The sequence below is a fragment of the Peromyscus maniculatus genome, chromosome 4 (assembly GCF_049852395.1).
Source record: "Peromyscus maniculatus bairdii isolate BWxNUB_F1_BW_parent chromosome 4, HU_Pman_BW_mat_3.1, whole genome shotgun sequence".
Lineage (NCBI taxonomy): Eukaryota > Metazoa > Chordata > Mammalia > Rodentia > Cricetidae > Peromyscus > Peromyscus maniculatus.
Genome location: NC_134855.1, coordinates 129599026 through 129617451, shown reverse-complemented (window position 1 = coordinate 129617451; position 18426 = coordinate 129599026). Strand labels below are relative to the sequence as shown.

At 48.1% G+C, this 18426-nt stretch overlaps 1 pseudogene; it reads left to right on the top strand.

The window, feature by feature from the left end:
- The first annotated feature begins 2340 nt into the window (after nt 1-2340).
- LOC102914146 (heterogeneous nuclear ribonucleoprotein H2-like) lies at nt 2341-17905 on the top strand (annotated as a pseudogene).
- Nucleotides 17906-18426: the final 521 nt, after the last annotated feature.

The following is an 18426-nucleotide window of genomic DNA, read 5'->3' as shown; positions in this document are numbered from 1 at the left end:
CACGAAGTAAAGACCATGAGATTCTCGGCTTTGACTCAAGCCCCCCCACCCCTCCACTCCAGCCATGCAGACTTTGACCAATGGGATAACGGCAAACATCACAGTGGGAAGCAGGGAAATGACTTCCACATTTGGGTCTTTGCTTCCTTCAGTTCAGGTGCCCACCCCGAGGCTGACAAGGAACCCTGGCTGGATTCCTGAAGGATAGTGGGACTGTGATGAGATCATCTCTGTTACCTCAGCTGATATCAGCTGAGTGGGTCACTGTAGAGCAGCTGGCATTTGAGGGAGACATTTGAGGGAGGCCAGACAGAGCCACATCAACCTAAGATCTATGTCTTAGTTAGGGTTTCTATTGCTGTGAAGAGACGCCATGACCATGGCAACTCTTATCAAGGAAGAACATTTAATTGGGATGGATGTCTTACATTTTCAGAGGTTTAGCCAGCCCATTATCATTACCATGCTGGAGAAGTAGCTGAGAGTCCTACATCTTGACTCCCAAAGGCAACAGGAAGTGGTCTGAGACACTGGGCAGTATCTTGAGCATATGTGAGAACTCAAAGCCCACTTCTACAGTGACACACTTCCTCCAACAAAGCCACACCCACCTCAACAAAGCCACACCTCCTAATAGTGCTACTCCCTTTGGGGGCCATTTTCTTTCAAACCACCACACTATACTATGAACCAATCCATTGTGGCTACGTCACTAAGTTTTGAGGCAATCCCCATCTCTGGAAATGCTGAATTCAGTTCCCATTTTTGGAAGAGACCCTTTCCTTTTACCCCCTCCCCTTCCCTACCCCTTTTCTTCCCTTTCTGGCCACATTCTAGCAGTGTAGCCATTTAAAAACATTCCCACAGTTATTTAGACATCCATCACATTAGGAGGCGGAGCTCCTGACCATGAGGTAGAATCCACTCTTCCTCCCCTAGGTTGTGTCTGTTGGTCACAGAAATAGGAGACTTGATGTGGTTCTCAGAGCATTCTTCACATGGGAGAGGAGGGAGGGCAGGGGCATTCCTAACATTCTAGAAGAAGTCAGGCAAAAGGTCTGAGACCCTCCCCTTACCTGGGCCTGGAGTGCCTCCCTTGGTAGCCTCATTGGTCCCCCTTTCCGGTGAGCTGCTCTTGCTGGTGGGTTCTATGTGGAGCCCTGGGTAGGCTGGGCAGGGAGGGTTGGGGATCCAGGGCTTCCAAGTCAAGCTTTCTCCCACCCCAGCCTCTCTAGTGCCTCCTCTGGTATCTGGTGCCTTGAGTCTTTGAGCCTTTCAGAAAAACCACCCAGTCCTCTTTGCAGCACCAGGGCAGCCAGCACAAGGTCCACTGAGTGTAGATGAGAACAACGCTCCCTTTACGTAACTGCAGATGAGAGCTTCAAACGTCTCAGCTCCTGAGTTTGAATTTCTAGCTTGCTCTTATTTGGGGGAGGTTATATCTATTTACTTTTTATTTTGAGGTAGGGCCTCACTACGTGGTCCTGGCAGGCCCAGAACTCACTATGTAAACCACGCTGGCCTTGAACTCGTGGACATCATCTGCCTCTGCCTCCTGAGTGCTGAGATTAAAGGTGTGTGTGGTTATTTTATTTATTTATTTATTTATTTATTTATTTATTTATTTATTTATTTATTTATTTATTTATTTATTTTTAACAAGAAGAACAGCAATGTCTTTAGTTGGCTACCATCCTAGGCTCTTCCACCAGAGATCCAAGTGGAAAAATACCCTGGTACTGGGCAGGGCCTCAGCAAACTGGTTCATTAGTGTTTTAAATGGAAAAACACTGTTTTGAGGGGTAGAAATGTGCCAATAATATGGGTTCTGAGACCGTCACTAGACACACTCCGTGTCTCCCACGAAAGGGCTTGGCATTCTGGCTTTATAGATGCACTGGGCACAGTTAATAAAGCAACAAGGGATGTACTGAAGGAGTCATGGGTAAGCCACTGCAGGCTGGGCGGCAGTGAACCACAGCCAGGAAACCTAGACTAGAAAAGCAGGTGGGGCGGGGTTCAGCCTGCACTTCCAACGTGGAAGTCTTATTATCAAATACTTGGACCCCCTCTCTCTGTAGGCCTCTGCTCAGAGTCACTTTTTCAGAGGGTCCCCTGCTCTCCAAAGACTGTTCAGCCATGACCTGACTTATGGGCTTGTCTGTCAGCCTGGCAAGGAATGACAGACACACTGGTTGACACATCTGTTTGGAATACCTGCTGAACCCTGTATCCTATGGGCTGTGGGAGGGGGTCAGGGTGTTTTTTGTTTTTGTTTTTCTCACCCTCTTGCCTAGAACAGTGCCTGGCACACAGTAAAAAGTTGAGATGTAAACGAACATGTACATGGGTGATTGCATGGAGATCCAGTTTTCTATGACAGCCACAGATCGAGTCTGTGGGACACTGATGGGGCCCCACTGCCCACAGAGTAAATACTCTGCAGATGGTGGCTCTTGCTCTCCAGGAACCTCTTCGGTGTCCACAATAATACTCCCCTCCTGAGAAGTCAGGGGGCTATAAGAATGGGAAGACACATAGTCCTCTTCAGGGGAGTGGATTCTGTCTCAAGAAAAGTTGTTACCTCTAAGGCCACCAGCTGCCTGCCCACCATATCCCCGTGGTCTTCCTACAGGCCTAGCCTGGCCAGAAAGAGCCCTGGAAACTAGTCTCCCCTTTAATTAACAAGGAGCATAAGCAGGCTAGGGGGTGGGGTGGGGTCAGGCTCATAAAGTCCCTGAAGGATCACAGCCTCATGTTTATTTTCCCCAACAATGTTCCCCTTTCCCCAGAACAGGGTGGGGGCCCAGCAGGCCGCAGGCAGGGAAAAAGCCTTAACCTCCACTGCCTGCTTCCCTCAGTGTGGTGCAAATGACTTGCACTTTTCAATAATTACAAACTTAATGAAAAAATAATCTAACCCCCAAATAGGCCAGGGACTCATGGCTGGCACTGGCCGGAGCCCCAGACAGTTGCCAGGGTGAGACACAAGGAACAGAGGAGCTCGTGGGAGACAATGGACATGTTCTGCCCGGAGACACCTCCCCAGAACTAGCCTTCACTCCCCATTGCCTTTGGGATTTGGCTCGAATGTTTCAGCCTGCGTCTTAGAGCTGATTTCGCCCTGTCTTCCATGCAGCAGCCTCCCCGCCCCCAACACAAAGGGGAAAGGGAACAGTTCTGGTTGTGTGGGGCAACAAGCTAGGCGAAGACGAAGGTCAGAGGCCAAGCTGGGGAAGAGGGCATGCGGCCTCAGCCCCTTCAGAGTCTGTCTGAGGACACGCAACCTACTCTGTAACCCACTCAGGGAAGCAGGCACGTGTGCATCCATCCTCCCGCCAGAGGACTAGATCCCAGCCCTGCCTGTCTCTTTAGCTCCACACGGAGGGCTCTACAGGGAACTGGGGGTAGGAAAGTAGACGAACCCTCCTGACAGCACAGGTGTGCACTGCCCACCTGCAGCACACAGGCCATGCCGAGTTGGTCCCCATTACCATCTCTTCTCATGTTCTGAATGGGAGGTGGTGGTATTGATCCACTTTGCAAATGAGTCTGAAGTTCTAGAGACTGTAACCTTATGCCATAGGACAAATGCGGGGCCTCGAGAGGGGTCTGGAATGACCTTTGTCAGTGCTCCAGGGACCCTGTCTTCTATTCACTTTTATGTCCCTGGAGCCCAGAACAATTTGACATGCAGATATTCAACCAAATAGTTGGGGTGTGATTAAGAATGAACAAAGATAGGTAGTCCCAGAAGCAGCTTCCCAGGCGTCATCCCGACTCCCCTTCTCCATTTCATAAACCCTCAACTTTAAAGTGGATGAGAGCTAAGGGGCTACAGAAGCCAGGCTGAGAAAGAGGACTGCCTTGCAGATCCAGTAGGGAGCCACAGCACGTTCTTAATAAAAGAGTTCCAGGCTATGAGAGGAATGCTCTTCCTTTGTCTTCATGGACTGTAGGCCTTAGTAAAGGTCCATGAACCTTTGGCCAGAAGGTCAAGCTCTCTCCAGATGTTTCTCAAGCTTGTCCTGTTTATTTGGTTGGTGGCTGAGAGTGCCAGCATCCGCTAGCCAGCCAGGCTCCTAGCTTGCGTGAGGCAAATCCACAGGGTTATGGATCAAGGATCCCAGAACGTGGTGTCTCCACGAGCGGCTTACAGAGTTGGAATGGCACAGAATCCTTGAACAATAGATTCTTTGAAACTTGCAACTCTTGAGTCTTGGAAATAACCATCTTAGGGTGAGAGTGTCGGAACATTCTATCTGAGTCTAGAGGTGGGTGTGAAGCATTTATTGAGTGGTTACTATGCTCCAGGCACTGTGTACAAACATCAGCCCATTTAACCCTGCAAAATACCCTGTGAGTTAGTAGCTACTAGAATCCCTATGGATAGGAAGCTGAGGCACCAGAAGAGCATGCAACTACCAAGATCGCCTAGCCAGCGGGGTAGGGCCCACAGTGGGCAAAGAGTGTTTTTTGGTTACTTTTTTTCCCTGTCATTTCTTTTGAGACAAAAATCTCATGTAGTCCAAGCAGGCGTCCAACTAGCTATGGAGTTCATAGCTAGATGACTCTGAACTTCTGATCCTCCTGCCTCCACCTTCCCATTTCAGGGATTACAGACATGTACTACTGTACCACTTTTCATGTTGTGTCGTGGATCAAACCCGGAGTCACATGCATACTACGTGCTCTGGTTTGCTTCCTGTTGCTATGATAAAGCACTAACTGGAAGCAACTTGGCAAGGAAAGGATTTATTTGGCTTAGACTTCCATGTCACAGTCCATCACTGAGGGGAGGCAAGTCAAGGATGCAAGGCGGAGGCAGAATGCCTGGAGCAGGGCTGCTCACTGGCTCATTATCGGGCTTGTTCTCTGGGCTTGCTCACTGGCTCAGCGGGACTTCTTATAGAGTTCAGCCCCTCCTGCCTGGGGAGGGTGACCCCCACAATGGGCTGGGACCTCGTACATCAGCTGTTAATCAAGACAATCTCCATAGACACGGCCACTGGCTAATCTGATAGAAGCAATCCTTTCATCAAAGTTCTCTCTTGCTAGGCAGGCATCTTGCCAACTGAGCTCCATCTCCAGCTTACCAGGGTCTTTGAAGCCCAAGACGTTTAGATTCTTAGACTCACTCCATAGGCACTAGTCCCAAGTCCAGCCTTCTACATGACGGGTGTAGGAAGTGGGGTCCGCGGAGCTGAAGGAAGATTCCCCCAAAGACTGGGCTTAATGGACTCACTGTCAGTATTCGGGGAGAGAAATTAGAGTGAACAAAGAAAGGGCCAGGTCAGCAGGGATCCGCTGGTGGTCTATGGCAGAGAATGTGCCCTGGCCACTGGCTCCACCACTGCCATTAGCTGTTACCTCTTTCTTCCCTCTCTTGTACTATCTTCCCAGGCTGTCCCCACCAGGATGGAGGTCCTGGTTATACTGCTCACAAATTTTTAGAATTTGGCCTGCGAAGCTGACTCCATGTGCTGCAGGCTTTCCTCATAGATGTGGATTTTCTCTGTGGGATGCGTACTCCGCAGGGGCTCAGCGTAGCCCCTCTGCTTGACTCACTGGGATCTTAGGCAAAGAGAGATGGGAGACAGGAACTGTGAGACAGGTGGCCGGGCACGGGTAGGTCAGAGCAGGGAAGCGATATGTTCATGATATGCCTGGAGATGAGCATCTGATATGGAGTTCTCAGTCCTTCAGCTACATCTATCACATGGGGCTTGTCTTAGGAGTGGAGACCAGTAACCCTGGAAGGCTTAAGCCTGGGGCCCATGCTGGGGCCATGACTCTTAGATTTTGGTACCACATCCTCTGCCCAGCTGTTCTTCTCCCTTGGCATCTCCAAGACTTGCTTAAACTCTGTGTCATTGGGAAGTTGGCTGGACCACTGCCCCTTTCCCTTCCCCTGATGGGCCTCTTCCCTCCTGCCTCAGTTCTGAGACTTCCGACCACAGAGTCTGTGTTCGAAGCCCAGCACTCTACAACCTTGAGCGTGTGTCTGGGGAGGCAACCTGGAGGACGTACTGGAGCTGGCTGTGACAGGCCAAGCACAGGGCCACATCTCAACAGAGGTGGGAGCTCTCCCCAGCCCAGCCACTGCCCGCTCCCTGGCCCTCTCAAGGCAGCATCTGGTTAGAACTGGGGCCTAAAGTTTGGATAATTGGAAACAGAATGACATCTCTGAGGACAGTCCCTAGATTCTCACAGAGCAGCAGACAGTACAATTCTTCACAGAGGGGCTTGAAAGTCCTTAATTAAAGTTGCCATCGGAACAAAGACTCTGATGTAAGATTTTGGACCCCACTGGAGCTCTGGATCCAGGGAACCAAGCTGCCCCAGTGTGCTGCACAAAAGCCCACAAGCCCCTGGGGAAGAAGGGGCTCTGGCCCTCATGAGGGATGAGCAGTGCCCTGCAGCAGGCATTCATCAGTCTTGTATCTGATGGCTCTTCTTGCAGAGAGAATTGGCCTTCACATGGGATGGGAAGGCTCCTGCTTGAGCTTCAGAGGCACCAGGCTCCAGGAGGCTCTAGTGTGTTGCTGGGGTGGACTTTGCCTCCATTTCTCTGCTCAGTGTCCTTCAGAGTAGGCTCCGTTCTGAGTCTCTAAGGAAGCTGGATTGGCTGCATCAGGAAGCAGCCATCACAGGCAAGCTGTATTACACCGTGAGCGGCTGCCCTTAGGTTATACTGTCCAAGATCAGGAAGGGGTTCCACAAACAGAAGAGTTGAGGGGGGCTGGATTCAAAGGCAGGACACCATCAAGTTTCCCGTGAAGGCACATCTGCTTGGCCGCCCTTGTCTTAACCATTACAGATGAGGCACGAGTCCCAGAAATACAAAGCCACTCTTACCGTCAGGAAGAGGCAGACAAGCACAGAGCCAAGCCTGCCTGGCATTGCAGCTCACCCTCCAAGTGCTCTGCCCTCCTGCCTGCCAGGCCACATCTGTTTGAACTTGGGGCATGGCACTGGGTAATTAGAAGGATGACATTGCCAAGGGGCCTTCCCTGACACCCTCTCTGACAGCCTGACACTTGGTGGCAGTGGCTTGAATTAAAGCCACACTCAGAGGAGACACATTTGGGGCTATCTGAGGAGACAGAGGAGCTGGGGGAAGGGGCAGCCGCAGCGGGTGTGGAGGACCTCCAAGCAAACAGAGACTGCAGGAGGAAAATGCTCCATTCCCCCTGGGCTTCTGGAGCTCTTCCAAAATCGTGATAAAGAAGGTTTCTTCATTATGCACCACGGGGGGAGGGGTCTGTTCTATGTCTTTTGTGTGCTTTAGCCTTGGTCTTTTCAACAGCTCCATGAAGCTGGTGTTGTTATTGATCCCCACTGTTGGGTTGTAGAAACTGAGGCCTCATGTAGCCTCCACTCAGTTCCGAGTTCAATAAACTCCATGTTAGTCAACTTTCCAATGCTGTGGCAAAATACCAGGGGTAATCACCTTAAAATACAGAAATACTTAGTTTGACTTATAGTTTTAGTCCATGGTTGCTTAGTCTTGTTCATTTGAGCTTATTATGGACACTGTGGTGGATGGATGCATAGATAGAAGGGTGGATATAGAAGTAGTAAGATGGTTGGGTAGGTGGAAAGAATGATGAATAGGTGGAGGGGAGGATGAAGAGGTGGAGGAGAGGATGAAGAGGTGGAGGGGAGGATGAAGAGGTGGAGGGGAGGATGAAGAGGTGGAAGACAGATGAGGTGGAAGGTTGGCTAGTTGTATTTTGCCTATGCAGTTTACTGACTGTTTGGTTGGTAACTTGGTAGATGGTTAGGAGGAAGGATGGCTATGTGGATAGGTGGTAGATGGTTAGGAGGAAGGATGGCTATGTGGATAGGTGGTAGATGGTTAGGAGAAAGGATGGCCATGTGGATAGGTGGTAGATGGTTAGGAGGAAGGATGGCCATGTGGATAAGTGGTAGATGGTTAGGAGGAAGGATGGCCATGTGGATAGGTGGTAGATGGTTAGGAGGAAGGATGGCCATGTGGATAGGTGGTAGATGGTTAGGAGGAAGGATGGCCATGTGGATAGGTGGTAGATGGTTAGGAGGAAGGATGGCCATGTGGATAGATGGTAGACAGGTTTGGGAGGTGGTAGGTGAGAGGACAAGCAGAAGGGTGAATTGGTATCTAGCTAGAGGATGGGTGGAATGGTGTTGAGAGAAACACAGATGATTGTCTCTGGCCTCTTGGCCACCTCTTCCCAGCTGCCTTCTCCAGTGGAAAAATTGAAAATCATGGGCCCTGGGAAGACATTCCCCTGTGTGGTCTGTTAATAGAGGCCCAGAAAGGCCAGCCGAGGTTGTCAGCTCACCCCATACCAGGACCCTGTCATTAGCCACATTCCCCCTACCCTACCCTAGAGTGTAAGTATGAGTTGGTGGCCACTGAGGGGCTAGGCCCCTCATTAAGCCTTATTAAGACCACAGAGGGAGAGCAGACCAGGAGGGGAACTTTCTCCAAAGGTCAGCAGTTGGAAAAAGAAGGCACTGCCATGCTCTGGGGAGGTCATCTGCCCTTGGAACACTGTGAAGAATGTGGAGTGTTGCCTAGCCCATTCTGAGCCACCCTCATCTTGCAGGCTGGGAAACCAAGGGCAGCAGAAGACAAAAGAAGGGTGGACACAGAAGCCAGGGCAGAGCCAACCCTGTCCCCAGGCTTCTTGACTCAGACATTAGCCTTACCTTTCTGAGATTTATATCCTCTTGATCAGCAAGGGCAGGTTTCATATTCTAAAGCATTTTCTGATCATGAAGCTACTAGGCCTCCTGTGGGCTGTCGTAGAGTCTGGGTTGGCATTCAGCATTGTACCAACTTCACAAGATGAACTGGAACATATTTTCTCCTCTTCTAGTATCTGGATGACAGCAATTAAAAAAAAATACCCATTAAGCAGCTGCCATTGGCAGAACCCTGATCTAGATGCTAGGAATATGGAATAGAGTGGCCAAAGTCCCCACCCTCACAGGTTCCAGAAGGATTATAGACAGACACATAGATGAAAGATGATGAAGAAAATTAAATAATGACAGGAGATGTGCAGTGACAGAGGGACATTTCTTTTTTTAAGAGATGGCCGAAGAAAGGTATCTCTGAGAAGATGATCATGGCCTGGGTAGTTAACTGTAACTAAACTCTGTGTTCCCCTTCACTAATACTTGCCCATGGACTATCTATATCCAGTATATATCTGCTATGACTCCATGACCTGTTCTTGCCATCTAGATGGGATCAGAACTGGATTTTGCAGAACTGGGCAAACCTCTTCCATGTTCTCTTTTCTTCCCCTTGGCTGAATGCAACGATGTGGCCCTGGGATGGAATAGCCACAACCGAGGGCAGCCCAGGTTCCTGTATCACCACCTGGAAGAGGACCACTCATTGCCCTACCTTGTCTAATACAGGACTGATAAATGCACTCCACAGCTGCTTGAGCCTGTAAACATTTCAGGGATTTTTGTCCCTTACATCTTATCATGGTGCTTGAAAGACATGTGGCAAACTGAGTCAGGACAGAACTGAGCTCAGCATGTTTTAGGGATAGAGAGGATGGTGAGAGAATGGTAAAAAAATAAACCCAAACAAACAAAAAAAAAAACAGAACAAAACAACAACAACAACAAAACCAAAATGGCATAAGAAGTAGAAAGATGTGATAGAGTGACCTTAGTCAAAAGTCTTGATTTTGGAGAAATGTCAACAGAGTGGGAAGGGGACACAGGCAGTGTAGAAATGGAGGAATACCATTCAATTCATACCTTGAAAAGATCCCTCTGGCTGCTGGGGAGTGAGCTGGAGAGATGCAGCTGTAAGGTGACACAGCATGCAGCCCCATGAGGATGGGGACAACAGAAGGCACGGCAGAATGCATTCTGGACCAGCATCAGAGGCTGGGCTGGTGGGTAGCCAGCAGAGGGCAAGGGCAACTGCATATCCCACAAACCATCAAACTAGTGCATAAGATAGTCTATGCTAACTGACGCTCCCGGAGTATCCTTCTAGTTCCTAGCTTCTCTTCCCAAAGAACCTCTCAATCATGCTTATCTGACAACTTACGCTCATCTGAGGACCTTGTCCCACCTCTGTCCTAGCTGACTGGACCAGAGCTGGGTCCTTAGCTGATCATCCTAGCTGTCAGATGACAGAGCTTGCTTCACTCCTGTGGGAAGGGAACTGACACCCAGAGTTCTTTCTCCTCAATGAAAACCCAAGAGGGATGGGTGAGCCTAGAAACTAAGAAAGAATGTGCAGTTCAGTGACTATCCATTCACCCCATGGGCACACACAGATGGGGTCAACCTCCCTTATCCATAGCAAGTATTCATTTAATACTTCTCCCCATTTCCCCAACCAGCCTCTATGTCCTGCAAGCTCCAGGAAGCCCTTCCACACTTCACAGGGTCTGCTGAGGATCTCGGCCATCCCAGCCTAAGTTCCTGCTTATTGTGTGACTTTTCCTGGGGAGATGTAAACACATCTCTTCACCTGAGATAGGGCACTGACAGTGGACTGAGCAAGCAATTCCACTCGCCTCTAGTTTAGTGAATCAGTGAGTTTATTGGGGTCACTTACAGAGTAAGGATGAAGGAATTACTTACAGAACCATGGTGACCTACAGGCAGCTGTCATTGAGAAGCTCACCCAGCACGGATGACAACTACATTCCTGGAACTCCATCAGGCTGTTTCACTGTTCATACACTTCCTTCTCATTAGCAATTGTTGCCTATATAACCTTGGGGAGACCTGGTATGAATCTTGTTAAGTTTCAGGAGCTTCCTAAGATTTGTGTGTTCACTGGCTTCCTAAGACTGTCTGAGTCTTAGGATCCCTCCAGGAAGGTATATTTCAACTAGAATAGCTAGGCAGCCTCAGAGAAAAATCGCTATATAACAAGCTACACCCCCCCATTCTTCACCTCCTACTCCGTCCTTCATGTGAAGCAAGGCTCACTTTGTTCCAAGTGTCTATCATGGCAATGGCCCTGCTTCAACTTAGAGAGCAGAACCAGTCCAGAGAAGAAGGCTTGCTTCTGTGCCTGCCATGCCAGATGGACACTTGCCCCTAGGCTACAGACATCTCCCAGTTGCCAGGGTCCCACTGTTGAAGCCAGTGGATGCTTCCCTCAACCCCCAAAGGGACCGGATCCTGCCTTCCTCCTGATTCTAACATCTGTAACACTTTCCCCGCATCCCAGAGCCCTCCCCTCCAAATTCCTCCTGCTTCATTAATAGTGTACACACAACATGAAAAAAATTCAGCTGTCTTCATCATTTTCCACATTAGCTGACAGCCGGCTTCCACATGTCTGGGGGATACCATACCTCCTGTGTATCCCCCTGCCATTCCAAAGTAACTACTTCAAATGAAGGCCAGTTGTTGAAAACCTTTGGTATCGGGGCCTCCACAGCCCTGTCCCCTGGGTCCTGCATGGCTGGCTGAAGGTTGACTCATGTCCCAGCAGACACGGGGCTCAGGGCAGGACCCTACCAAGCCTGGACCCAATCTCAGCACTATCATTCATGAATGGGGGCCCTCCATTTCCCCTGTGCTCTCCAGAAAGGGAAAGGATGTGCATTCTAGAGCAGATGGATCTGATCCAAAGGCCAGCTCTGCAGCTGTGAGTCACCTAACCTGTCTGAGCCTTAGTTTCTCATTTGTGAAGAGGCAGAAACGATGCAACCAACAGCTCAGCATTGTGACCAGGAGTCAAGAACACGGTGACAATGAGGACAGTTGACCCCACACAGTCCTGCTGTGTGCCAAGCACTGAGCCAGGTCCCTCCCTGGAGCCCTGACCCACTTTAAAGACAGGGAATGGAAGGGCCAAGAGGTGAGGGGGTCTCCCCCAAGGTCAAGAAAGGGACAGTGCAGGAGCAGAACCAAATGTCAGTATCCTGAGTCCAAGGCCCTCCATGTGTCTGCATGCCCTGCTCATCCCCACTTGGTCTTGAATGTGGATATCAGAGACTTGCAGCTTTGCAGAGTCCCAGCCCCACTGTTCAAGTGATGAGTATCCGGAGGGGAGGGAGGACATCACCAGCCACAGATCTCGAATAAGAAGTCCCAAGCTGGAGGGATATGCACTGTCTCCCAGAGCCTCACTCTTGAGAGTTAGGGTTTTTTGTTGTTGTGTTGCTGTTGTTGTTGCTGTTATTGTTGTTGTATACTCAACTGCAAACCAAACTGACTTTTTGTTTGCTTGTTTGTTTGTTTGTTTGTTTGTTTGTTTGAGACAGGGTTTCTCTGTCTAGCCCTGGTTGTTCTGGAACTCGCTCTGTAGACCAGGCTGACCTCAAACTCATAGATATCTGCCCTGCCTCTGCCTCCTGAGTGCTGGAATTAAAGGCATGCGCCACCACCACCTGGCCTCTTTCTGATAAAAAGGAAAGACAGAGTTAAGTCAGTTTCTGATAGAAAATTCCAATGCATCGTCTACAATTTAGATCTTGATCAAACTAGCCATATTGACTTGGAATATTTATGTCTATAAATATTTATGTTTATAAAGACATCTAATATTTAGATCACCCCTAATATTTGATCCAAACTTCTACTGGTTATATTGAAGCACTTATTCTGAGCCTTGCACTTTGAGTGGTAAAATTTTATCCTTTGCATAGCCATTTGAGGGAAGTATCATTTATTTCCATCTTACAGATGAGGAGGTTGATACAGGAGGTTAAATGATCTGTAAGAATAGGAGGTGAAGATTGAACCCAGACCCCCACTCTTTGGCTCTGTATGTGTGCCTTCACATGATTCTGTAGGAGGCTGCTGGCCTGCAGAGGAACAGCCATGGACCTCCCTCCTCTGACCAGAGTGGCTTTCATCCTAGGAGCTGGTGCCACAGGCTGCTGCTTGGTGCAAGTACGGCTGAGCCATTCAATCACCATGACAACTCTGGGAAGTCCTTTGCCTCCTCTATATTAAGACAGAACACACAGTATCTTCTGGAATTCTTCTGGGGAAGGAAGCAGTGATGAGCCTGAAGAAGTGACGTCCAGGGGCTAGAATTATTTTACTCCTATGACCACACCCCCAACCCAATGTGAAGTGAGGAGTACAGGGCAGGAGCTTGCAGATTGCTCACTGGTGGCAAAGGAAAGCCAAAGCAATATGAAAATGATGGGAAAGGACTCTTACAACCCCTCTGGTGATGGATGTCTCTGTGGGATGGTAGGTGAAATTCGTAGTACTGGGTTTCCTGGCTGTATGAAGCCCTGATCTAGGAGCAGAACCACCGAAGCTTATCTGGGAGAGAGGCAAACCTGCCCACACTGTGTTTCAAAACATGTTTTGCTTTTAGAAAGTTAAACTCTGTATGAACAGAGAAAGGAGGGTGCTTAGAACTGAGGAGCCAGATCTCCCATTGCACCATCAAGATCATGGTCTGGAAGGCTGTGGTGATGCATGTCTGTAATCCCAGCACTTAGGAGACTTTGGAGACCAAAGCAGGAGGCAGGAGTTCAAAGTCATCCTCTATCGGCGAAATTATTAAGGCCATTCCACGTAGTTAAAAGGAAGATTTATTTAGTGGGTAACTTACAAATGAAGGGATAGGTAGGTCGTGGGGTCTGGGGAAGGTGTGTCACAGTCCAGCGGTGTTCTCTGGAGCTCTGCTCGGTCAACCTCCACTGTCTAGGGTCCAGGAACAGAGAGAGAAATCTGGCCCATCTTGGGTGTCCAGGGTCCTTCCTTGGCCCCACCTCGTAGGCGTGACAGTTGCCGAAGCCTCAATGGGGATTGGAACTTCCAGATCAAAGCTGGAATGGCTACCCACTACAATCCTCAGCTACATATATTAGGTCCATGAGTAGCCTGGGTCTCAAATGAGAGAGAGAGAAGGAGAGAAAGGGAGGGAGGGAGGAATGGAGAGAGAGAGAGAGAGAGAGAGAGAGAGAGAGAGAGAGAGAGAGAGAGAGAGAGAGAGAGAAACAGGAAAATGAGAGGGAAGGAGGAAGGAGAAAGGGAAGAAAAAATCAATAAAGATAAGATAAAGATAGATAAGATAGTGGTCAGGTAGAGAGAAAGCTGGTGACATTTTTATGTGTTTGTTTGAAGTATTGAGGATGAACCTTGTGTGTACTATGTAAATGCTCTACCACTGAGCCACACTACCAGCTTCCAACTGTACTTTTTGAGAGGATGGGGATATGAACACCCTTCATTTTGTTCTCAGAATCCTACCACTGAGCCACACTACCAGCTTCCAACTGTACTTTTTGAGAGGATGGGGATATGAACACCCTTCATTGTTCTCAGAATCCTGAATGTCATCTGAATCCTGCCTGCTTACCTGTCCTACCTCGAGCACGTTAAAAATCATTACGTATGTGCAGGCCAGTGTGACAAGTCTGTGTCTCTGGCTTGGGACTCGGGAGTCTGCTGAAGGTGGAGATCCCCGTTCTGATCCCTGTCCCTGTCCATTTCCTGTCCTTCCTGGCCCCATATTACAAATGAGAAAAAGAAGAGGCTGGAGGGTGAGGTCATCAGGACCTTCCCGCCAGACAGGGGTGGAAACCTTCTCCTTTTCCACTCCCCAGCATCCTTCTCAGCCTGCCCACCTTATCCCAGCCCTCTCCCCCTTCCTGCTGGCCAGATTTCTTCATACACTTTCTCCCAAGTCCTGAGTGCCCTGTTCTTCATTAACAAGACTTTGGGTATTTTTGTCTCTCTGAGTACTGTATTCTAGTGCCAGCAAATAACTTTAAATAGAAAAAATATGCCCAAAATTAGACTGGAAAACAGAAAATAAATAGAAAGGGGTTGGGCTGAATGTCAGCCTGCTTCTTGGATAGAGAGGGGAATGTAATTAACCACCTCAGAGCACCTGGCTTCCAATCAGAGGAAACGGGGAGTGGACACGCCATTCAGGGACTACGGGAAACGCCCACGTGACTGGCAGACAAGGGTGGGAGGAAGGCAGAGGAAGAAGGAGTTTGGAGGGCTTCGTGGTGCCTGTCCTGGAGGACTACCCAGCCAAGGGGATTAAGGCTGGGGAAATGGGAAGGTTACACTTCAACTCTGCGGTCATTGTGTCTACCTCCTAGGGTGCGATGGACTCTGTAGAGATGATTCATGCCCTGCTTAGATCATCTAAGTGCCCATTGCTGAGTGGAATTACAGGTTCATTCATTGCTCAGACATGGGGATACTGTGCAGAGAGTTAAGGGACTCTGTCTGAGTCCCTAGTTGACCATTCCCATTTGTAGATGTAACCAGTCGTCTTATTAAAATAAGAAACACAGAGCCAATGTAAAAGAGAAAGCCGAGAGGTCAGAGCTCAGAGATAAAAATTTTACCTCCTGCAGTGCTCCTAGCTTCCCCGAGAGAGAGAGCTTCTTCCTGTTTGTCTGTCTTTAGTCTTTCTGTTCTGCCTTCTCATTGGTTGTAAACCCAACCACATGACTACCTTGTCACTGCCTGTAAGTACCGCCCTCCAGGTCTTAAAGGCGTATGTCTCCAATACTGGCTGTATCCCTGAACACACAGAAATCTACCTAGCTCTTCTAACCACCACGCTCTTGCTATGGCTCTAATAGCTCTGACCCCAGGGTAACTTTATTTATTAACATAAAATTAAAATCACATTTCAGTACAAATAAAATATCACCATACCCATTCAAGACCTATTGCAGTCACGTCATTTTTCTGTAAGTACAGTTTTAAGAGAAACTCTCTACCTTCCCCCCTATTCCTGATCTAACGGTTCACAGCTGCAGTGTGACTTTTCTGAAGGCCTAACTTAGGTCACAGGATTCCCAGCTTCGAAGCCTCAGTCCTGGGCTAAGCCCTCCTGGATAGCCTCTGTGAAGGCTTCAAATTCCATCTTCCTTCATCTCCCTGTGATGGTTCTTCTTGTCAGCTTGACTGCATCTGGAATCAACTAAGAGATGTGCCTCTGGGTGAGTCTGTAAGGTGTTTTCTAGAAACATTAATTAAGGATGAAGACCCTTTCTTGAGTGGGTATCACCTTCCATCTCTAGCGCATATATAAAGAGGTCCCGTGCAAAAGCTTTTGCTTTTGCCTGCCTACTTCTACTTCCTGCTGGTGAGTGCATAAACTCTGTGGCTGCCACTGATCCTGCCGTCCATTGTTGACATCAGAACCTAGCTTCTTCTGCTTTTCAGCACATACTAAAGACCAGTGGCCCTCCAAGAATCCCCCAAGTCTTCAGCACCAGATTGGAAATGCTGAGGCTTCTAGCCTTGTAGACTGAGCAGCTGCCAGGCTTTCAGCCATTGTACAAACCAACTGAATAAATCCCCCTTTAATACAGATTGCTTCTATTGTTTCTTTTCCTGTAGAGTACTAGTCAACTTCCTTTCATTCCTGCTTGCCAGCCATGTACTCCATCTCCCTTGGTCCCTAACTGGTACCATCCTCTTTCAGGTTCCCCCTCACTGGCATCCAGGTGAGGAGAGGTGGCTAATCTTATTGTTCTATAATAATTTGCCTATTATATGTCTCCATAGATCATCCCTTTCATGCCCCTTGACTAGTTTCATCCTGCTTAACCCAACACCCCCACAACACATGGAGGGTATGTCTCTAAACATCTACAGCTCCTTGAAGAACACACACACAGGTGTTTTCTGTGTGTATAATTTGAATTTGCAGACATGCTTCTTGGTAAAAGTCCTGGGCTTACCCTGGTTGTGCTCAGCTGATAAAATGCAGCAGTGTTTTTTTTTATTTTTGTTTGTTTGTTTTTTTCTGACTGCAAAATTCAAAATGAGGCTCAAAAGTATTCATTTCATCTAAATCAGAGAAGGCAGACTAAGTGTCGAAGCTTTTGTTCAATGTGAAACAGATGATGAAATCAAATAGCCTTGGGAAAAGACAGAGGAGCTATGGGGCCCGGATAATGTTGAAGTATTCAGGTTAAACAACATTGAAGCAGATTGGGTGTTGAAGCACACAGCTCAGAATAGTCATGGCATGGCCAATGGTCTTTTGCACAGCGTAGAGGAGTCCCCTCTGGGTGTAGCAAGGAAGAAATTGCTCAGTTCTTCTCAGGGCTGGAAATTATGCCAAATGGAATGACATTGCAGGTGGACTTCCAGAGGGTGAGTACAGGGGAGCCTCCTGTTTGCTTCACTTAAAAGGCTCTAAAGATATACAAGGAAAGAATGTGACATTGGCATATTGAAATATTTAAGAGCAGTGGAGCTGAAGTTAGAACTGGCTATGATCCACTACAAGAACTTACAGCCATGCAGCAGCCAGGTCTCTATGACAGACCTGCAGATGGCAGAGGGTATAACAGCACTGACAGAGGAGCTGGCTTTGAGAGATGAGGTATGGTGTTTGTGGTGGAGATTACTGAGGCTATGTTGATTATAATGGCTGTAATGATAGCTATCAGTTTGGTTCAGACAGATTTGGAAGAGACCTCAATTATTGTTTTTCATGAACATCTGGCCACAGATATGGGGATGGAGGCTCTATTTCCCAGAGTACAACACTGAACACAATGTACACATTACCTTACAAAGAACTACTGAGAATGACATTCATATTTTTTTTCACCACTCAACCCTATGATAGTACATATTGAGATTGGACCTGATGGCAGAATCTGTGGTTGAGTTTGCAAACTATGAAGGTGCTGTTGCTGTTCTGTTTAAAGACAAAGCAAATATGCAGCACAGATGTGTAGAACTCCTCTTGAATTCCACAGCAGGAGCAAGCAGTGGTGCTTATAGTAGTCAAATGCTAGGAGGCACGAGTTTGTCAAACCAGTCCAGTGACAGTGGCCCAGCCAGACAGCAGCTGAATAGTATGGAGGTGGCTAAGGCAGCCAGGGCAACATCAGTGAATATGACCAAGTTTTACAGGAAAACTCCAGTGATTTTCATTCAAACATTGCATAAGTAGCCAAGGAGCAGTGAATCACACTGCTACAATAGGAAGCTGTGCATCTGTGTTCATGAATGGAATGAGAGGCATGTCTAGCATGTTGGTGTGAGTGGTAGGTAAATGGGGAATGTAACTGATTTTGATAATTGATGTTCAGTAATTTTTTTAAAAGAAAGTAAACCTTTGACCTACTTTAACAGTTTTTGCAATCCAGCCCTGGGATTTATGTCTACTCTCATAAATGAACATTAGGATCACTTGAAGGACTAAGGTTCAATATTGTTGAACAAAGCAGTCACCTAGGATGAAGATATAGTGAAGTTGAATGAACTATAACTGTTAAACAATTTCTGTTGCTTTTGAATCAAAATATAGAACTCTCAGCTCCTTCTCCAGCACCACATGTGCCTGCACGCTGCCATACTCCTGGCCACCATGCTCCACACCATGATGATAATGGACTAAACCTCTGAAACTGTAAGTCACCACTTCAATTAAATTCTTTCCTTTAAAGATTTGCCTTGGTCATGGTGTCTCTTCACAGCCAT